The sequence below is a fragment of the Hemiscyllium ocellatum genome, chromosome 8, assembly GCF_020745735.1.
Source record: "Hemiscyllium ocellatum isolate sHemOce1 chromosome 8, sHemOce1.pat.X.cur, whole genome shotgun sequence".
Lineage (NCBI taxonomy): Eukaryota > Metazoa > Chordata > Chondrichthyes > Orectolobiformes > Hemiscylliidae > Hemiscyllium > Hemiscyllium ocellatum.
In genome coordinates this window covers 100413211-100436643 of record NC_083408.1, presented here as the reverse complement: position 1 = coordinate 100436643, position 23433 = coordinate 100413211, and the positions used below count along the sequence as shown (strand labels likewise).

The window sequence follows — 23433 nt, the reverse complement described above, 5'->3', positions numbered from 1 at the left end:
GTCTACCTAACTTTGTATCATTGGCAAACTTCACCAGAATGCCCCCAGTCCTGTCATCCAGATCATTAATATATAATGTGAACACCGAACCCTGTGGGACACCACTTGTCACCGGCTGTCATTCTGAAAAATCCTCAATCCATGCCGCTAACTCACCTTGAACACTATGGGTCTTCAAGTATGTCCTCCTACTGCTCCAACAAACCTTTCAACTCAGTTCTTTGCTCCTGAGACAGATAGTTCATAACCTATGCCACTCCTCAAGGACATCCTCATTATTTAACGTATTTTGAGCACATCAAACTCACTTACCTGATTTAATCTCTCCCTCACCTCAGATAGATAGTCCAAGTGTGAGATCTCTGACTTCATTCCTATCAATTTTTCTTTCATTAATTTCAAAGACCCTCCCACTTCAGGTCCGAATATTTACTCAAAGAGAGTAAAGTGAGTAGATTAGTTGGGTCTCCTCTAATGGCAAACAGTACAAATGGAATACCTTTCTCTCAATTATTTGGGTAATCCTGACAGTATGCTCTTAACATGGTCTTCAGCATCTGATGCCACCTTTCTAACACAAAGAATTTGAGAGGAGTGATGTTAATGTTCATCCAAGCAACCAACAAGAAACTGAGTCAAATCTGAGGAAGGCAAAGGATGTGCTGTAATGGCCAAACATGAACTAAAACATTAATGACTATATCAGCCAGTGCAGTGCTTGCAATGTGTACCAAGATAAGCAGCTAGAGTTGATGACACGGAAACAGATCTTGATTGAAGCTGGAAAATTAGCTCAATGGATTGTGAATGACCAATGGTGAGATTGTGGTATACCTGAAAGCATACTTTGGCTGTTCCAGTATTCCTGAATGTGACAAGCAGCAATGGCCCTCAGTTTATGAATGAAGAATTCAGCTGTTTATAAAAGGCTGGAAATTCAGCACCACACATCATCTCCCATTATCCCGAATCAACAGCATTACTGAGGCAACGGTGAAAATTGCCAAGGAATCGTAAGGAAATTAAGCATATCCAGCGCAGACCTACGTAAAGCAGTCTTTGACTAGCAAAACATACTTACTGAAGGCATAGAAAGTAGTCTGGTATGAATACTAATATCATGCTGGACTACTCTTCTAAGAACAAAAAAAAACTGTTGAAGCTAGAAGTAGGAACCATTAAACGTTAGCAATCAAGTAGAAAACTAAATTGTATTTTGATAGGATTGCAAAACAATACCATAATTGAGCATTGCAGAATCAGGGTAGAAACAGTCAGCAAGCATGGGAGTTCAGAACCTGTTTGGAGCATTTGTCACTTCAGTTGTATGCAGTTGAAGGAAATGACTAGGTACTATAACAATTGTAGGCACATGTGCACAATTGATGGCACGTAGTGATGGAAAAGGATAGACCAGATCTAAAAGTTGAAGTTCTAAATTGAAGAAAGGCCAAATGTTCGCAGTTAAAATGATGGCTAGAAAATGGGAAGCCTTCAGAAATGAGATAACGAGAATCCAGAGAAAGTATATTCCTGTTAGGGTGAAAGGAAAGGCTGGATGATGAAAGAAATTGAGGATTTGGTTCAGGAAAAGAAGGAAACATATGTAAGGTATGGACAGAATAGATCGAGTGATTCCTTAGAAGAGTATAAAGACAGTAGGAGTATACTTAAGAGGGAAAGCAGGAGGGCAAAAAGGGGACATGAGATAGCTTTGGCAAATAGAATTAAGGAGAAGCCAACGGGCTTTTACAAATATATTAAGGACAAAAGGGTAACTAAGGAGAGAATAGTGCCCCTCAAAGATCAACAAGGCAGCCTTTGTATGAAGCCGCAGAAAAGGGGGAGATACGAGATGAGTATTTTGCATCAGTATTTACTGTGGAAAAGCATATGGAAGATATAGATTGTAGGAAAATAGATGGCGACACCTTGCAAAATGTCCATATTATAGAAGAGGAAGTACTGAATGTCTTGAAATGCGTAAAGGTAGATAAATCCCCAGGACCTGATCAGGTGTACCCTAGAACTCTATGGGAAGCTAGGGAAGTGATTGCTGGGTCTCTTGCTGAGATATTTGTATCATCGATAGTCACAGGTGAGTTGCTGGAAGACTGGAGGTTGGCTAATGTGGTGCCACTGTTTAAGAAGGATGGTAAGGACAAATCGGGGAACTATAGACCAGTGAGCCTGAAGTCAGTGGTGGGCAAGTTGATGGAGGGAATCCTGAGGGACAGGATGTTCATGTCCTTGCCTTCCCAAATACTTATTAGGAATAGTCAACATGGCTTTGTGTGTGGAAAATCATGTTTCACAGACTTGATTGAGTTTTTTTGAAGAAGTAACAAAGAGGATTGATGAGGGCAGAGCAGTAGATGTGATTTATATGGACTTCAGTAAGGCGTTCAACAAGTTTCCCATGGGAGACTGGTTAGCAAGGATAGATCTCATGGAATACAGGGAGAACTAGCCATTTGTATACAGACTGGCTCAAGGGTAGAAGACAGAGGGTGGTGGTGGAGGGTTGTTTTTCAGACCGGAGGCCTGTGACCAGTGGAGTGCCATAAGGATCGGTGCTGGGTCCTCTACTTTTTGTCATTTGAATGCAAGCATAAGAGGTACAGTTAGTAAGTTTGCAGATGACACCAAAATTGGAGGTGTAGTGGACAGAGAAGAGGGCTAGCTCAGATTACAACAGGATCTTGACCACATGGGCTAATGGGCTGAGAAGTGGCAGATGGAGTTTAATTCAGATAAATGCGAGGTGCTGCATTTTAGGAAAGCTAATCTTAGCAGGACTTATACACTTAATGATCAAGTCCTAGGGAGTGTTGATGAACAAAGAGACCTTGGAGTGCAGGTTCATAGCTCCGTGAAAGTAGAGTCGCAGGTAGATAGGATAGTGAAGAAGGCGTTTGGTATGCTTTCTTTTATTGGTCAGAGTATTGAGTGCAAGAGTTGGGAGGTCATGTTGTGGCTGTACAGAACATTGGTTAGGCCACTGCTGGAATATTGTGTGCAATTCTGGCCTTCTTCCTATCGGAAAGATGTTGTGAAACTTGAAAGGATTCAGGAAAGATTTACAAGGATGTTGCCAGGGTTGAAGGATTTGAGCTAGGGAGAGGCTGAACAGGCTGGGTCTTTTTTAACTGGAGCGTCAGAGGCTGAGGGGTGACTTCAGAGAGGTTTACCAAATTATGAGGGGCATGGATAGGATAAAAAAAATCTCGAACTTATGTGGGGAGTTCCTAAAAAAAACGTTCGAGATACCACCCACGCCCTCCACCTCCTCCAAGACTTCCATTTCCCCGGCCCCCAACCTCTCATCTTCACCATGGATATCCAATCCCTCTACACCTCCATCCGCCATGACCAGGGTCTCCAAGCCCTCCGTTCTTTCCTCTCCAAACGTCCCCAACAGTATTCTTCCACCGACAGTCTCATTCGTTTGGCCGAACTGGTCCTCACCCTTAACAATTTCTCCTTTGAATCCTCCCACTTCCTCCAGAACAAAGGGGTAGCCATGGGCACACGTACGGGGCCCAGCTATGCCGTCTCTTTGTTGGCTACGTAGAACAGGTGATCTTCAGTAATTACACCGGCACCACTCCCCACCTCTTCCTCCGCTACATTGATGACTGCATTGGCGTCGCCTCGTGTTCCCGCGAGGAGGTTGAACAATTCATCAACTTCACCAACACATTCCACCCTGACCTTGAATTTACCTGGACCATCTCTGACACCTCCCTTCCCTTCCTGGACCTCTCCATCTCCATTAATGACGACCGACTTGACACTGACATTTTTTACAAACCCACCGACTCCCACAGCTACCTGGATTACACCTCTTCCCACCCTACCTCTTGAAAAAATGCCATCCCGTATTCCCAATTCCTCCGCCTCCGCCGTATCTGCTCCCAGGAGGACCAGTTCCACCATAGAACACACTAGATGGCCTCCTTCTTTAGAGACTGCAATTTCCCTTCCCATGTGGTTAAAGATGCCCTCCAACGCATCTCGTCCACATCCTGCACCTCCGCCCTCAGACCCCATCCATTCAACCGTAACAAGGACAGAATGCCCTGGTGCTCACATTCCACTCTACAAACCTTCGCATAAACCAAATCATCCGCTGACATTTCCGCCAACTCCAAAAAGACCCCACCACTAGGGATATATTTCCCTCCCCACCCCTTTCCGCCTTCCGCAAAGACCGTTCCCTCCGTGACTACCTGATCAGTTTCCCCCCCCCCCCACAACCCACCCTCCCATCCTGGTACTTGCCCCTGCCACCGCAGGAACTGTGCCACACCTCCTCCCTCACCTCTATCCAAGGCCCTCAAGGAGCCTTCCACATCCATCAAAGTTTTACCTGCACATCGACTAATATCATTTATTTTATCCGTTGCTCCCGATGTGGTCTCCTCTACATTGGGGAGACTGGACGCCTCCTAGCAGAGCGCTTTAGGGAACATCTCTGGGATACCTGCACCAATCAACCACACCGCCCCGTGGCCCAACATTTCAACTCCTCCTCCCACTCTGCCGAGAACATGGCGGTCCTGGGCATCCTTCACCGCCGCTCACTCACTACCAGACATCTCGAGGAAGAACGCCTCATCTTCCGCCTCGGAACTCTTCAAACCTAGGGCATCAATGTGGACTTCAACAGTTTCCTCATTTCCCCTTCCCCCATCTCACCCTAGTTCCAAACTTCCAGCTCAGCACTGTCCCCATGACTTGTCTGGACTTGTCCAACTGCCTATCTCCTTTTCCACCTATTCACTCCACCCTCTCCTCCCTGACCTTTCAACTTCATCGCCTCCCCCACTCACCCATTGTACTCTATGCAACTTTCTCCCAACCCCCACCCTCCTCTAGCTTATCTCTCCACACTTCAGGCTCACTGCCTTTATTCCTGATGAAGGGCTTTTGCCCAAAACGTCGATTTCGCTGCACTTTGGATGCTGCCTGAACTGCTGTGCTCTTCCAGCACCACTAATCCAGACAAAGTCTTTTCCCTGGGGTCGGGGAGTTCAGAACAAGAGGGCATAGATTTAGAGTGACAGGGAAAGATATAAAAGAGACCTAAGGGGCAACTTTTTCACACAAGGGGTGGTACGTGTATGGAATGAGCTGCCAGTGGAGGCTGGTACAATTGCAACATTTTAAAGGCATTTGGATAGGTATATGAATGGGAAGGGTTTGGAGGGAAGTGGGCCGGGTGCTTGCAGGTGGGACTAGATTGGGTTGGGATAGCTGATCGGCATGGAGTGGTTGGACTGAAGGTCTGTTTCCATGCTATGCGTCTCTATGGCTCTATGAGTCTAATTGGGTCAGCTGTTCCTCAACTATTGAGGTCCACAGCATACAGTTAGGAGAAGTGGAATAACAATGGATACTGCAGCAACAAAAAACGATACAGCTACGACTCTGTGGAGAAGGAACGTCATCCAGATGATCAGCAATGGCAATGTTGTGGAGGAGCTGGACAAAGGTAAAAATCACACAACACCAGGTTATAGTCCAACAGGTTTATTTGGAAGCACTAGCTTTTGAGGTGCTGCTTCTTCATCAGGTAGCTGTGGAACAGAGTTATAAGACTGAAATGATACATTGAACAAACCTAGATTGCTGTTAGGTCTTTCATCTTTTAGAATGGTTTGCACGTTTTTGTTTATTAACATGTAAATCCCAGAACTTTGTTTCAGTCCAAAAGTTCTGGAATTTACATATTAACGAACCAAAACCTGCAACCCATTCTACAAGATGAAAAACTTAACTGCAATCTAGGTTTATTCAATATATCATTTCAGTTGTATGGCACTGTAATCTTCTGCTGCAAATTCAGTCTTATGATCCTGTTCCATATTTACCTAATGAAGGAGCAGCACTCCGAAAGCTAGTGCTTCCAAATAAACCTGTTGGACTGTAACTTGGTGTTGAACAATGGTGATACTTGTGTGAATCAATGAGATTGGTGTAGTTTAAGTATGGTGTGTAATGCTTGTGCAAAGACTGATGAGAACTGTACATGGCTTTTAATGCAATTTTTTTGTATCAAAACGATGCTGTTTGACATAAAATGCAATATTGTACCAATGCACCTCCTTGCTTTGGTTGATTGACCTCTTGCATGTAATATTGACTAGGGGCATCCATATTGCAGCTAGCTTCAGTAGAATCACATACAAGCTAGACCGTTGTCTAGTGAGCTCACAACACACTTTCACTTTCTCCCTCTCATTCTCTCTTCTCTCATTCCCTCTTCTCTCATTTTCAGTCTCTCACACATCTAAACACATCAACACTCTGTATATTCCCTATAGTCATTTCCTCTCTCCATCCTCTTCTCCCTCACACTTTCACCCCCAAGTTCTCCCTGTCTCTTCCTTCTTTCCACTCCCTTTCTCTTCCACTATCTTTTCCACCATCCTTTCTTCACAAATCCTGTTCCATCTGTCCTACAGCGCGCTCTCTCTCTCTCTTTCTGTCTCCCCCACACTTTCTCTGTCCCTCTCATACTCATGTTGTCTTCCATTCTACACACTCTCTCGCTCTACCCTTCTGCAGTTGAGAATATATATTTATATCTGTGGAAAAGACCATAAGCTATATGACTGTGTGAGGAATAAACCTCTGCAGGAAACTATGGCAGTTCAGTGTCAATGATTTCCTAGCAACCCTGGCTGGACTTGGTTTTCTGTGTCATGAATCTGGAAAGGTCAAAAGTAAGTAACAACATTGTTGGTAGTTGGAAAAGTAACAGTGGCAGTAAGCAAGTGAACAAGCTGTACCTGTCCCAGTCTTTTAATTGAACTTCAGCCTGTTATTTAAAAGATCTATACCTGAAGATTTGGACTACCTTTGTAGATTTCTATCCAAACTAAAGCTTGGTATGAAAGATTTTCCATTTGTCTGTGGATTTCAGAGATTTAGCTTGTTTTCTTAAATCCACTTATGGGTGTGGGTATTGACTGGACCAGTATTTTTTGCCTATCCTTAGTTGCATTTAAGAAGATGATGCTGAGCTGCTTGCTTGAACAACAGCGTATTTTCGATTGGTAGATCCACAATACCCAGGAATTTAATCCATGACACTGAAGAAACATTGATATGTTTCTAAGTCTGAATGGTGAATGGCTTGGAGGGAATTTGCAGATAGTGATGTTCCCATATATTTATTATCCTTATTCTTCTTGATGACATGACCTTAGGCTTGAAACATAGAATACAAAAGCAGGAGTAGGCTGTGATCCCAGTTATGGATTCCTCGATCATCGAGATCCAGAAACAATGTTCTAGACCATCTAATCATTTTTGAAATTTTACAGATTTCAATAACATTACCCTCATTCTTCTGAAATTTAGTGAATAACTGACCCAATTTCTTCCTGTGTATCAGTCCCTTCATTTGGAGAGTCAGAAAGCAAGTTATTTGCAACAAAATTCATAGCCTCTGACCTGTGCAGTATGATTTCTGGTCAAAGCTAACCTCCCAGGATATCAATAGTGCTGGGATTCAATGATTGTTATGGAACTGAGTGACAGCTCTCTCTTATTGGTGATTGTTATTGTCTGGCAGTTATGTGGCATAAATATTAGTTACCACTTGTCAGCCCAAAACAGACTATCATCTAGACATTGCTGCATTTGGACACAGATTGCTTCAGTATCTGAGGATTTGTGAATAGTGTTTGCTACAACTGTGCAGGCTCCTTTACTCCTGGTAATATGTTGCCCCTGACATAGTGAACTTTTATTTTCTACAATAACACTTGATGTGGCACCTTATCAAATGTCTTCTGGTAAGCCAAATTTAGGTCTACAAGGTTCCCTTTATTCACAGCACTTTTACTTATAGTCATACAGCACGGAAACAGATCCTTTGATCCGAAGTGCATGCCAAACATAATCCCAAACTGAAATAGTCCCACCTGCCTACTCCTGGCCCAGATCCCTCCAAATCTTTGCCTTTCATGTATCCATCCAAATGCCTGTTAAATGATGTAATTGTAACTGCATCCACTACTTCAGGAAGTTCATTCCACATGCAAATCACCCTCTGTGTAAAAAAAAAAGCCTATTTTGTATTTTGGAAATCTCTCTCCTCTCACCTTAAAAATGTGCCAGGTGAAAGTGAAGAGTGCAGATGCTGGAGATGAGCGTCCAAGATTAGAGTGGTGCTGGAAATGCACAGCAGGTCAGGCAGCATCCAAGGAGCAGGAAAATCGATGTTTCAGGCAGGAGCCCTTTATTGGGAATGAGGCTGGAAGCCTCGGGGGTGGAGAGATAAATGGGAGGGGGTGGGGCTGGGGAGAAGGTAGCTGGGAGTGCAGTAGGTGGATGGAGGAAGGGGTAAAGGTGATAGGTCGGAGAAGAGGGTGGAGCAGATAGGTGGGAAGGAAGATTGACAGGTGGGACAGGTCATGAGGATGGTGCTGAGCTGGAAGTTTGGAACTGGGGTAAGGTGGGCGGAGGGGTAATGAGGAAACTGGGGAAGTTCACATTGATGCCCAGGGGTTGAAGGGTTCCGAGGTGGAAGATGAAGCTTTCTTCCTCCAGGCATCGGGTGGTGAGGGAGTGGGGGTGGAGGAGGCCCAGGACCTGTATGACCTTGGCACAGTGAGAGGGGGAGCTGAAATGTTTGGCCACGGGGTGTTGGGGTTGATTGGTGCGGGTGTCCAGGAGATGTTCTCTGAAGCACACTGAGAGAAGGCATCCAGTCTCCCCAATGTAAAGGAGACCACATCGGGAGCAACGGATGCAATATGTGACATTTGTGGAAGAGCAGGTGAACTTTGATGGATGTGAAAGGCTCCTTTGCAGCATTGGATGGAGGTGGGGGAGGGGGGGGTGGAGAAGCTATGGGCACCGGTTTTGCAATTTCTGCAGTGGCAGGGGAAGGTGCTAGGAGGGAACAGTGGCTTGTTGGGGGGGGTGTGGACCTGACCAGGTAGCCACGGAGGAAGCTTACCCCAGTCTTTGTGAAAAGTGGATAGGGATGGGGAGGGAAATCTATGCCTGGTGATAGGGTCCATTTGTAGGTGGTGGAAATGTAGGCGGATGATACGGTTTATGCGGAGGTTGGTGAGGTGGAAGGTGAGGACCGGGGGGTTCTGTCCTTGTTGCAGTTGGAGAGGTGGAGTTTGAGGGAAGAGGTGCTGCTCCTTCTGGGAGTAGATTACAGCGGAGGTGGAGGAATTGGGAATAGGGGATAGCATTTTTGCAGAAAGTAGGGTGGGAGGAGGTATAATCCAGGTAGCTATGGGAGTTGGTGGGTTTGTAAAAAATGTCGGAGGACTTGTTCTACCACAGAACACACCAAATGGCCTCCTTTTTTTTAAATAGATATTTTAATTAAAAAAGAAGATTTTAAAGTTTTTTTTACAAAATTACAAAAATAATACAAACTAGTATTTTCCACTTTACAATATAATAACAACACCAATATGAGATTTAAAAAAAAAACTACCTACTAATCTATTCTATAAACAACCAAAACATAAAATAGGATATCATACATTACTAACAATAAACAAATACATAACTAAATACATACACAAAATTGATTAATATCCAGTCATAACAAAACCCGTATTTATATGGGATTCTTCCTCCCAGGGACCCCCGACCAGCCGGAACCATTACCACGGCTAAACAAAGGCCCTGGACAACATGACCAAAATATCTGTGTCAGTATAGTTCAAAAAGGGCTGCCATGTTCTATAAAATAATTCAGTTTTTTGGTGCACCATATTCATAAGGAGGTCAAGGGGGATATATTCCATGACTATCCTGTGCCAGTTTGAAAGTCCTAGGGGATCTTCAGATACCCAGTTCACTAAAATATTTTTCCTTGCACAAAGGGAAAAGATAGTGAATAATTTCTTCCTGTATACATCCAAAGAGGGGAAATTTGGGGAGCCCAAGAGAAGGGACAATGGGTCCAATCCAATCTCCATACCCAAAATCTTTGTCATGGCATTCGCTATTCTGTCCAATACCTGCAGATCTTAAGGCATGTCCACAGACAATGCATGAGAGTACCAACTTCGATTTTGCATTTAGGACACATTGGAGATGCTCCTGCCTTGAACTTTGCAAGTCATTCAGGTCCAATGTGAGCCCTGTGAAGTATCTTCAATTGAGTAGACTGAGTTCTGTTACAGATAGAGATCTTCCTGGCATTTTCCCCAACATCCTCCCACATTCCTAAGGAGATTTTCAACCCTAATTCTTGACTCCAGGTTTTATATAACCGTTCCATGTCCTTCGATACCTTATTTCATAGTAAGTGGTAGAGAGTACTGACCGAGGGCAGACCCATTGGCCGAAGCACTCCCCTTTCCCTATCCAATTTATAAGGATTGATTTTCGGTGTAGTCTTCTTTTGTATAAAGTCTCGTATTTGAAAATATTGAAAGAGGTCCCTGCTGGGCAGCCCAGACTTCTGGCGCAGTTGCTCAAAGGATATCATGACCTCCCCATCGAACAGAGATACCTCTGGACTCCCAGATTTTGACTATAGCATCAGCCAGCCCTGGCTGGAATCCTAATCTTCCCACTATAGGGGTATAAGGGGAGGTTTTTGCAGGTTACTGTCATCTTGTTGCATTATCCTCTAGGCTTTGATTGTATTTATTACAATAGTCCGTAATAACTTTCATCTTGTCCATAAATAGCAAATTGATGAGGGGACATTTGCTTGGGAGGCTTGAATACCTAACCAGATTGATTGTGGGTCACAAGAGACCCAGTCAGCCACATAAAATAATTGGGAGCTCAATTGGTACCTCCTGAAATCCGGGAGGTCCAGTCCTTCCCTCACTTGTGCAAGCTGCAATTTTTCTAGTTTGATAAGAGGCCGTCTGTGACTCCAAATAAAGGAGCTGAGCCAAACATAAAGCTTAACGCAGTGCCTATCTTCGCAGCATCAAGGGGAGCATTCTCCTAGGGTATAAAAGACGAGGTAAAATATTAATCTTAACTAAGTCTAACCTACCTAATCAAGATATCGGGAGATCTTCCCAGCATTGAAGGTCTTGTCTTATTTTCTCTAATAAATGTGTACAATTGGCTTTATGTAGCTGACCAAGGCCGCTTCCTTTAAAGATTGTAATTTCCCCTCCCACGTGGTTGAAGATGCTCTCCAACGCAACTCATCCACGTTCTGCACCTCCGCCCTCAAACCCCACCCCTCCAATTGCAAGAAGGTCAGAACCCCCCTGGTCCTCACCTTCCACCCCACCAACCGCCACATAAACCGCATCATCCGCTGACATGTCTGCCACCTACAAACGGACACCACTACCAGGGATATATTTCCCTCCCCACCCCTATCCGCTTTCCACGAAGACCTTCCCTCCATGACTACCTGGTCAGGCCAACCCCCAACAACCCACCCTCCCCTCCTGGCACCTTTCCCTGCCACTGCAGGAATTGTAAAACCTGCGCCGACACCTTCCCCCTCACCTCCATCCAAGGACCCAAAGAAGCACTTCCACAAATGTCATTTAATGTATCCATTGCTCCTGATATGATCTCCTTTACAATGCAAAGACTGGACGCCTTCTTGCAGAGCTCTTCTTTCCCCTCTCACCCTAAACCTATGCCCTCTAGTTGTGGACTCCCCCACTCCAGGGAAGAGACTTTGTCTATTTCCCCTACCCATGCCCCTCATGATTTTGTAAACCTCTATAAGGTCACCCCTCAACCTCCGACACTCCAGGGAAAACAGCCCCATCCAATTCAACCTCTCCCTATAGCTCAAATGCTCCAATCCTGGCAACATCCTTGTAAATCTTTTTTGAACTCCTTCAAGTTTCACAACATCGTTCCGATAGGAAGGAGAGCCTAGAATTGTAAGCAATGTTCCAAAAGTGATCTAAACAATGTCCTGTATAGCGGCAACATGACCTCGCAACTCCGACGCTCACTACTCTGACCAATAAAGGAAAGCATACGTAACGCCACCTTCACTATGCTATCTACCTGTGACTCTACTTCCAAGGAGCAATGAACCTGTACTCCAAGGTCTCTTTGTTCAGCAACACTCACTAGGACCTAACCACAAACCTTCTGCCCTTATTTGGTCCGTATCTCTCTGAACCCTCCTTATTCATGTAACCATCCAGATGCCTCTTAAATGTTGCCAACATGCCTGCTTCCATCACTTCTTCAGGCTCCTACCACTCTCTACATGAAACACCTCCCTCGCACATCACCCTTAAACTTTCTCCCTCTCACCTTGAACCTATGCCCCCTTGTAATTGAAACTTCCACTCTTGAAAAAGCCTCTGACTCTATCTATGCTTTTCATATTTTTGTAGACCTCTGTCAGGTCTCCTCTCAGCAGTTCTCTTTCTGGTGAAAACAATCCTACTCTTTTTAACCTTTTCGCATAGCCAATACCCTTGGGACCAGGCAACATCCTGATGAACTTCTTTGCACTCTCTCCAAAGCTTCCTCATCCTTTAGTGACCAAAACTCCACACAATACTCCAAATGCAGCCTAACAAAGCCTTTATATAGAGGAGAGATTGACTAGGTTAGAATTGTTTATTCTGGAGTTCAGATGAATGAGGGGGGTATTGCGTAGAGACTTCTAAAATTCTAATAGGACTAGATAGGGTAGATGCAGGGAAGATGTTCCTGATGGTGGGTGTGACCAGACTGTCTGAGGTTTTGGGGTAGACCATTTAGGATGGAAGTGAGGAGACATTCTTTCACCCAAAGAGTAGTGAGCCTGTGGAATTCATTACCACAGGAAGTATAATGCCAAAACATTGAACGTATTCAAGAAATGGCTCGTTATAACACTTTGGGCGAATGGGATCAAAGGTTATGGGGAGAAACCAGGATTAGGCTATTGAGTTGGACAACCAGCCATGATCATAAAGAATAGCACTGGAGGCTTGAAGAACCAAATGGCCGCCTCCTGTCCCATCTTCTATGTTTCTTTTTTTTTAACCAGCCTTATCCTTTACTCTAACAGGAACAAAATACCTCTGAGCTCTCATCATCACAATCTTGAACGCCTCCCACTTGTCAGAAGTCTTTTTACCTGCGAACAGTCTACTCCAATCAACTTTTGAAAGTGCTTGTTTCATACCATTAAAATTTGCCTTACTCCAGTTAAAAGCTTTAACTTCTATGGAAGACTTATCCTTTTCCATAACCATTTTGAAACTAATAGAATTGTGATCGCTCAACTTAAAATGTTCCCCCTGGTTTTACTTCAGTCACCTGCTCTACCTTATTGCCCAAAATAAGGTCTAGTTTTACTCCTCTAGTAGGAGCATCTACATATTGATAACAAAAGTTTTCTTGAACATATTTAACAAATTCTTCACCGATAAACCTTCAACATTATGGTAGTCCCAGTCTATGTTTGAAAAGTTAAAATTCCCAATTATTACAACTTATTGTGCTCACATATATCTGAAATTTCCAATATTTGTTTCTCCATTTCTGTCTTACTAATTGGGGGGGGGGGCTATAGTACAATCCCATCAAAGTGATTTTTCCTTTCATGTTTGTAATTTCTACCCATAGGGCGGCATGGTGGCTCAGTGGTTAGCACTGCTGCTGCACAGTACCAGGGACCCGAGTTAGATTCCTGCCTCAGGCAACTGTCTGTGTGGAGTTTGCACATTCTCCCTGTTTCTGTGTGGGTTTCCTCAAGGTGCTCTGGTTTTCTCACACAATCCAAAGATGTGCAAGTCAGGTGAATTGGCCATACTGAGTTGCCCATAGTGTGAGATGCATTAGTCAGAGGTAAATGTAGGGAAATGGGTCTGTGTGGGTTACTCTTCGGAGAGTCAATGTGGACTTGTTGGGCCAAATGTCCTGTTTCCACACTGTAGGGAATCTAATCTATTTTCACTGGATGATTTTTCAGAAATATCTTCCCTAGTTACAGCAGTAATATATTCCTTTATTCAAAAATGCCACCACACCTCTTTTTTTACCTTCATTTTCTGTCCTTCCTGTGGTATCTAAAGCCAATAAATTGGTTAAACATGATTTGTCTTTGTTGAAACCATTTTGGCGGTTCCCAATTGTCTTGAGTTTTTTTTAGGTGCACAATTTTCATCATTAATTTCAACATCTGCCCCAAAACTGATCTTTAGCTAACTGGCTTGCAGCTTCTTGTTTTCTGCTTCTTTCTTGAATAGAGTTGTTTTCTTTGCTGCTTCCACTCTGATAGAATCTTTTCTGAATCTAATTTTGGAATCATTTTACAAAGTTAAGGACCTGGAGCTCCATCATTTTGCTTAGTACCACATCTCTTGTTTTGCTAAGTTCCTTTCTTCTACTTCCTGATTTACAGCTTTTACTCGGTTTTTTTTGTATCATCTGTATTGAAGACAGAAGCTAATAATTTGTTCATTATAACTTAGTAAACTACTCAGCAAATATCTCATCAGGTGACTTGGCCAGTGATTTAGAGTCATAGAAATGTACAGCATGGAAGCAGACCCTTCGGTCCAACCTGTCCATGGCGACCAGATATCCCAACCCAATCTAGTCCCACCTGCCAGCACCCGGCCCATATCCCTCCAAACCCTTCCTATTCGTATACCCATCCAAATGCCTCTTCAATGTTGCAATTGGACCAGCCTCCACCACTTCCTCTGGCAGCTCATTCCATACACATACCACCCTCTGCGTGAGAAAATTTCCCCATAGGTCTCTTTTATATCTTTGCCCTCTCACCCTAAACCTATGCCCTCTCGTTCTGGACTCCCCCACCTCAGGGAAAAAACTTTGCCTATTTATTCTATCCATGCTCCTCATAATTTTGTAAACCTCTACAAGGTCACTCCTCAGCCTCCGACACTCCAAAGAAAACAACCCCAGCCTGTTCAGCCTCTCCCAATAGCTCAGATCCTCCAACCCTGGCAGCATCCTTGTAAATCTTTTCTGAACCCTTTCAAGTTTTACAACATCTTTCCGATATGAAGGAGACTAGAATTGCATGCAATATTCCAACAGTGGCCTAACCAATGTCCTGTACAGTTGCAACATGACCTCCTAACTCCTGTACTCAATACTCTGACCAATAAAGGAAAGCATTTTAGACACCTTCTTCACTATCCTATCTAACTGCGACTCCACTTTTAGCATAACTCACGTGATTTATTGGAAATGCTGTTTTGACCAACATTAATAAAAAGAGGTTTTTGATCCTTACTAATAAAAGTCACCTTCACAGAACTGAAAACCAAAACCCTAATTACCTTGACTGTGGAGCCATAATAATAATAATTTACAAACATTCCGCATACAAAGAAAAAGGTACAATATATCGTGTAATTTTGAAACTGAATTACTTGGTGACATTTCATTTGGATAGATTGAGTAAAACAGTATGATCCTAGTAATAGTATAATTCAAGATTTTAATACTAGATGAAATCAAACAATAGATTTGTTTAAATAGTTGATAATGAATTGAGTTTCTACAGCACAGAAAAAGGCCCTTTGGGACCATCGAGGCTACACTTGTCAAAAACACTACTTAATGATTGTAATCTCACTTTCTAGCACTTGGCCCATAATCTTGCATCACAAGTGTATATCTGGATATTTCTTCAATGTTGTTGGAGGGTGTCTGCCTCTACTACCCTTACAATTAGCAGTTCCAGTTTCCCATCACCTTTTGGGTACAAAAGGTTTTCCTCACATCTCCTCTATACATTCTGCCCCTTATTTTAAATTTTTGCCTCTAGTCACCACCAAGGGGAGATGTTCCTTCCCATCTATCTTGACTATGTTCCTCATAATTTTATATGTGGTAAAAACAAGGACTGCAGATGCTGGAAACCCGAGTCTGGATTAGAGTAGTGCTGGAAAAGTACAGCAGGTCAGGCAGCATCCAAGCAGCAGGAAAATTGACATTTCTGTCAAAAGCCCTTCATCAGGAACAGAGGCAGGAAGCCTCCATGGCGGAGAGATAAATGAGAGGGGGGTGGGGGTGGGGAGAAAGTAGCATCAAGTACAATGGGTGAATGGGTGGGGATGAAGATGATAGGTCAGAGAGGAGGGTGGAGTGGATAGGTGGAAAGGAAGATAGGCAGATCGGGTAGGTCATGGGGACGGTGCTGAGCTGGAAAGTTGGAACTGGCATAAGGTGGGGGGGAGGGGAAATGAGGAAATGAAGTCCACCTTGATGCCATGAGGTTGAAGTGTTCCGAGGCAGAAGATGAGGCGTTCTTCCTCCAGGCGTCGGGTGGTGAGGGAACGACAGTGGAGGAGGCCCAGGACCTGCATGTCCTCGGCAGAGTGGGAGGAGGAGTTGAAATGTTGGGCCACAGGGTGGTTGGGTTGATTGGTGCGGATGTCCCGGAGATGTTGCCTAAAGCGCTCTGCGAGGAAGCGTACAATCTCCCCAATGTAGAGACTGTATCGAGATATATTCTCCTACTCCTCAGATGCTGCCTGACCTGCTGTGCTTTTCCAGCACCACTCTAATCCAGACTCGGGTTTCCAGCATCTGCAGTTCTCATTTTTACCATATATAAAATTATGAGGGACTGCATCTAGGATATATAATTTTATATATCTTAATTTCCTCCCCCCTCTCCCCCCCCCATTGACTCCTCTGCTCCAGCCTTTCTTTATACTTAAAACTCTGCAGCCCAGGCAACATCCTGGTAAATTGCTCTGTACCCTCGTCAGTGTAATCACTATTTTTGCTCCTTGAAATTGAAGAACTTTGAAAAAACATCCTCAGTAGGTTAAAAGTAACCTACCTCATAACTAAGGGGAGTTAATGACCCAGACGTATTATTGCTAGACTATTAATCCAGAAACTCAGCTCATGTTCTTGATTTAAATGTTGCCATAGCAAAAGGTGGAATCTTTCTTTACATCTTACATATACACTATGCCTCATAGTAAAGTTGAGAGAATGACCTACCTCCATGCCTACAATACTGCTGAACATATTGAGGTGACATGACTATCGAATTAAATTTACCACTAGTTGCCTCTCTCTATAGAAAGAGCAGCCTTATGGTCCACTGGTACTATGATGACTTTGCCTTTATCTTTACTACTTGAGAAATGCTAAATGTCTTAAATGTTGATCTAGCCTTAATATGTTTTAACATTTGGAGGGATATGGGCCAGAAATAGGCAGGTGGGACTTGTTTAGTTTGGAATTATGTTCGGCATGGATTGGTTGGACCGAAGGGTCTGTTTCCATGCTGTATGACTCTATGATATAATGCTTTATCATCAATTTATATAAACTTATTTTTTGAAGGCATGTCATAATGTTTTGCTGGTAACTGCTCAATCATACAATAATGTTCTCTTCAATAACTTTTATTCCTTTTTTTAAATTTCAGAAACTATTTCCAGCAGCATGGAATGGATGCATATTGTAATCATCACGTTGGTGAAACTATTGCTTTCTAACTCAGAACACATATTGAATTCTAAATGTACAGTATAATTATTAGTCTATTTTTAGTTCCATCTTGTAGTGTAATTTATCTGTGCATCTGTGTAGTACTTAAAATTTAAAAAGCAAAAGAAACTATTGGTCAATTTTTTTGTTTGACAAAATTTGAAGTATAGAGTCAATAATACATCCGCAAATGTGTTGCTGGTCAAAGCACAGCAGGCCAGGCAGCATCTCAGGAATAGAGAATTCGACGTTTCGAGCATAAGCCCTTCATCAGGAATAAGGCTTATGCTCGAAACGTCGAATTCTCTATTCCTGAGATGCTGCCTGGCCTGCTGTGCTTTGACCAGCAACACATTTGCAGCTGTGATCTCCAGCATCTGCAGACCTCATTTTTTACTCAATAATACATCCGACAACTCTCCTTTAGCTTACAGAAAGTTCCAGTTGAATGTTATCCCAATTAATGTGTTTGCTTTAATATTGATTAGTTACATCAGGCAGGATTCTGACTAAATCATATTTCCACAGATGGTAGCTTCATATCATTGGCTCCTCAGCAAAGCACATGCCTGTTGTTCCTCTCCTATTGAGCAGGATTACAAATGCAACAAAACATCCTCAGTAAGTTAAAAGTAACCTACCTCATAACTAAGAGGAGTTAATGATCCAGACGTATTATTGCTAGACTATTAATCCAGAAACTCAGCTCATGTTCTGGGGGCCTTGGTTTAAATGCTGCCATAGCAGAAGATGGAATTTGTATTCAATAAAAAATATCTAAAATTAAGAATCCACTGATGACCATGAAACCATTGTCAATTGTTGGTGGAAAACCCATCGGGCTCACTAATGTCCTTCAGGGAAGGAAATCTGCCGGTCTCATCTGGTCTGGCCTTATATGTGACTCCAGATCCATAGCAATGTGGTTGATTTGCAAGTGCCCTCTGGCCAATTAGGGATGGAAAATGAATGCTGGCCTAGCCAGAGATGCCCACATCCTGCGATTGATTACAAAAAAATGTTCATGGAACCTGAAAACTTGTTGAATGTTGAGAGATCCATTTTTAATGGCATTTATTATATCTGAACAATCTGTGCCATTTTGACACAACCTTTCACACTCAATCTCTGAAGCTGAACCCCACACCTAATCTTCTGTCTTGCAGCTGTTATCCATGGTGTATTGAAACCCAGGGTTGCACAGCAAGCCTTCATCAACCTGGGTTCAGACTACTGCAGCATTCGCTACCCCACCTACTAACTGCCACTGTCCCAGACCACCCCCGACCCACAGTGCATGACAGATTTACTCCTTCTCACTGACCATGGGGTCATAGCAAGTCCTTTAGAATAGAATTCCCTGACATTCTGTCCCTGCCAGACAGAATCCAGCAGCCTGTTTGCTCTGCCATATCAGCTAAGAGTCATGATTTAGTACAAGAGCTGATTTGAACCCAGCCATGACAAACACTTAGAAGGAGGGGGCAGAAGGCCAAGAAGAGCAATCCCATCAAGAGTGTTGCGCACAAGGGGTGTCAGCAGCCCATAAACAACAGGATCAGCAATGGCATGGGACCTGATCTGCAAATCTGGGCAGTGATCATATTATAGGCTGCACTCCAGTTATAAACAATTATTACATTTGCTGATGTAGGAATTTAGCCTTTTAAAGTACTGTATTTCAGCTTACAAGGTACAGGCTTTGATGGTTTTTTTGGGATTTGTTTTTCTGCAAATGAACGTCTTATGGAACCTAATGGCATTTTTAACTTTGGTTCCATGAGAGTCAGTACTTAAAGTTATTTTACTTGAAATTGCAATTTTCAGAAATACAATCACAATTTTTTATTGGTTCCCCTTATGTATGTCACTGTTTAATGTGTTAAGTGGCCTATATCATGGCAGAATATTATGATGAGTTTACAAGTGGAGTGACTATAAATTTTTGCATGTGGCCTTTCTGCCACTTCACCACTCACTCCTGATCTGTCCACAATCTTAGAGTGACATTTAGGGTCAGCCCATCTACAGTTGCCCTATTTGAGGCCCATTAGTGGTCAGTTATTAAGGGTCATGTTCTAACTAGTTGCAAACTTTTCACTAGCAGTGGAGGAAATGGGGTGCACTCTCAGCTTACTGTCCCCTTTTCAAATTGGATATTCCTCCAGATTTTACATACTTGAAACATGCTTAACCTTGTCTTCACAATCCCATTCCACTCAGTCTGTAGACCTCCCCTCCAGTCTTCAGCACAGATCTCCAGATCTATGTGGTCTTGTACACTAATGCACTTTAGACTAGTAGGGCTGCTTGTAATTCCAAGCTATTGCAGCCAGTTGTGCTGTTGAAGTTCTACTGAGCCACCCAATGCTGTGTGCCTTATGGAGGTTTAACACTCCGTGATACATTTTTTGTTGGAGCAGATCTTTTGCTCCTCACTTGAGAGGATGATGTGATCAGATCCTGGATGTAGGTTTGCTCGTTGAGCTGGAAGGTTCATTTCCAGATGTTTCATCGCTGTACTAGGTAACATCTTCAGTGGGCCTCAGGCAAAGCACTGTACATGACTCCTGCTTTCTATTTATATGTTTGGGTTTCTTTGGGTTGGTGATGTCATTTCCTGTGGTGACGTCATTTCCTGTTTCTTTCTCAGCGTGGTAGATGGGGTCTAACTTGATGGGTTTGTTGATAGAGTTCTAGTTGAAATGTCATGCTTCTAGGAATTCTCGTGCGTGTCTCTGGTTGGCTTGTCCTAAGATGGATGTGGTGTCCCTGTCAAAATGGTGTCCTTCCTTATCTGTATGGTAGGATCCTAGTGAGATGGAGATACTAGTGATCAGATCCTGCTGGCCATTCGTAGCAATCTATGACGAGGTTGCAGAGATGCAAAGTAATATAACTAGGTTAGTGACTAGATCAAAATAAAATTGACATTGAAATATAATGTAGTAAAATGTGAGATTTACATTTTCTGCAAGTTAACTGATAGGTTTTTGTCTTATTTAAATTTCAACATTGATTTCACTGATTACAGCATTCAGACTTAGAGAGTCTTTCTTTACTTGCAATGCAGGGGTGCCTAATGGACCCTACAAACTAAGACTTCCACAGTTTATTGGTCCATACCCCTACATCAACACACTAAAATACTCAGGTTGCAATTGGCTTTTAACATTTTTTGTATATTCCTGAAAGAGTAAAACACCTATGTGTTTGTATTTTAGGACATAATTCACAGGAGATTGCTTTCTGCTGAGATGGGTAATCAGTCGTTTATTATCTTTGAAATAAAGGATCACAATCCAGTTTGTTTCAAATTGCATCTCTCTTATTGTAGAGCTTTAGTTTTAAGTTCAGGTGTGACATTCTATGGTTCCTCTCAGGGTTCTGCCAGATCTTCGCTAAATTTACATCTGCAGTCATCTTCTGTTAAAGAGCGAAGACAACATCCTTCAAGGGTTATGGGTGTCGCTAAGAAAGGCCATCATTTGTTGCCCATCCCAAACTACCATTGAGCTACATAGCCATTAGATCATTTCAGAGAGAATTAAGTGTCAACCACATTGTTGTGGGTCTGGAGTACATGTAGGCCAAACATGTATGCCCAAGTAAGTACCCAAGTAAATTTTGTTCCCTCAAGATTATTGGTGAATTAGATAGGCTTTTATTATAATAAATACATGGTCACAATTATGCATAATTGAACTTCAGTTATTTTTTATTGAATTCAAAATTTACAACTATCTAGGTGGTCTTCAAATCCGTGTCCTCAGAACATTAGTCTGGGACTCAGATTAGTAGTTCAGTGACATTACCTCTATACCCCTACCTCCTTTAATCAGCCATGATCTTTTTGAATGACACTGTAGACCTACCCTTGTATGTACTTTTTATGTTATGATCTTATGTGTTACCATGTGTAAAATTATAACCACATTGTTTATTTATCTTTCAGTTAAAGACACGACAAGATTTAGATGTATAACAGAAAAAGGACATAATTTTACAGAAAGGATCAGAATGTACCTTTACTTAGAAAAATTGGTAATTGATAAGTTTGCTCTTGCTATTGTATTAATAGTTATATTGAAATCTGTTTCAAAAATGTGCCGTCATTTCTATCTATGTTTACTCGACACTAACTTTTCTCTCCTGTTTTAAAACATATTAATTAAGCTTTGATTTTATGAATTTGTGGTATTTTCATGTGACTAATTGTTAAATGTCTGATTACACTTCTTTGAACTGGCTTGGGTACTACTTTGTGAAACATGCTATATGAATGTTAATTTTCGTGCCCATTTCCATCTTACAATACAATAAACTGCTGAGAGAAAAAATGTATCGTTCTGCATTAATGTATTATGCAACTACATTTGTTATCCGATGGCCAGGGTCACTATCTATGTTGGTCACTACCTGTGTGGCCGATGTGGGACACCTCAGTAATATTAGTAGGAGATGACTTTTAAGTACCACTGCATGAACCAATTTTCTCCCCTCAAACTGTTTCCTATCTTAAATTCTGTTTTCATGACTTTAATTAGGAAAAGTGAAACTGTTAAAATCTCAGGATTGGACAATCTATTTGCTTTCTGTAATAGGAGTTTAGACTGACTTCTCACACATTCGTATAGCAACCACTCCTATCTACCAGATGATCATGGCTAATTGAAGCTATTTGAATTCAGTATGGTATTGAATATTCTTTCTGTTTGGTGAAGTGTAGGGTGGTAATTAATTTAGTAGACCGTTGCAAACAATCTCGTAAGTCACTCAGTTTGACTACTTCCATAATTTTGGCATTTTCTTGTCATGGTTCTGTTTGTCAGCACTTCTGAACTATGTACTAACATACATCAATATTGGGAGAGTCTTCTCCAAGACCCGAGTACCACAGTATAAAGGGGTCATTCTGGCTTGAAACATCTGAAGTGGTGTGTAGGTGGGCTTTAAATATGGCACCAATGTCACTTCTTCCTGTCTGTCACACGAATCCTTGAGATTCAACATCTTGCTTACATAATTAATGATGTCCCACTTCAAAGAGTTGAAGTTGTCATGAAGACTGAATTGACCAAAGATAGAGTCACAGAGATGTACAGCATGAAACAGACCCTTCGGTCCAACTCGTCCATGCTAACCAGATTAAGTTAATCTAGTCCTAATTGCCTGCTCTTGGCCCATATTCCTGTACTCTGTTCATGTATCCATCCAGATCCCTTTTAAATGTTATAATTATACCAGCTGCCACCACTGCCTCTGGCAGCTCATTCCATACACACACCGCCCTTTGCATGAAAAAGTTATCCCTTAGGTTTCTCTTTATATCTTTCCCCTCTCACCCTAAACCTGAACTCCCCCATCCCAGGGAAAGACCTTATCTATTTACCCTATCCATGCCTTTCATGGTTTTATAAACCTCTATAAAGTCACCTCTCATCCTCTTACAATATAATATTTGCTCAAGAAGATTAAAGTCATTGACAGAAAAAAAGGTATTATGCCACTATGTATATTGATTACCTAAGGGCCTGAGAGTGATGTGAGGTAATTATCTGTGTGGGTCACTACCTGTGTGGCTTTTGTGGGATTCCATTGTGATAATGAAAGGTTGTATGATTATTAAGCAGCACTGATCCTGTAAAGATAATTCTCAGGTTTATGTAAAAGACACAATGAAATAACAAACACCAACTTTTAAAAAATACTGTAGATAATTTTTAGTAAATATTTAACAGTCAGAAATTTTAAATGCCTTGACAGCGCTCGTGTCAGTTTCCAATGTGGCTGACAATTCCAAAGAAATTTACAACTTAATCAGTTCATGCATTTTGCAAACACATTATTGTCTACATTTTACAATCTCAAATGTACCTGACTTCCTCAAAGGTGTCTTGAAATATGAATATAAGAATGCCTTTCAAGCTTCAAGGTAGCTCTTCAAGAGATTACTGTCCCTTGCTAAAGAATAACAGTGGCAATTGACTTTCTCCTAGTTCCAATGTGTAC

General features: G+C 42.3%; 1 long non-coding RNA gene across 1 annotated transcript in view; it reads left to right on the top strand.

Annotated features, from left to right (window-relative positions):
- LOC132817988 (uncharacterized) overlaps window positions 1–21449 on the top strand; it is a 36156-nt gene extending 14707 nt beyond the window's left edge. Inside the window, exons 2-3 of the long non-coding RNA XR_009644943.1 lie at window positions 17360–17455; window positions 21377–21449. This is a non-coding gene — a long non-coding RNA (uncharacterized LOC132817988). The remainder of the gene's footprint in view (window positions 1–17359; window positions 17456–21376) is intronic.
- Window positions 21450–23433: the final 1984 nt, after the last annotated feature.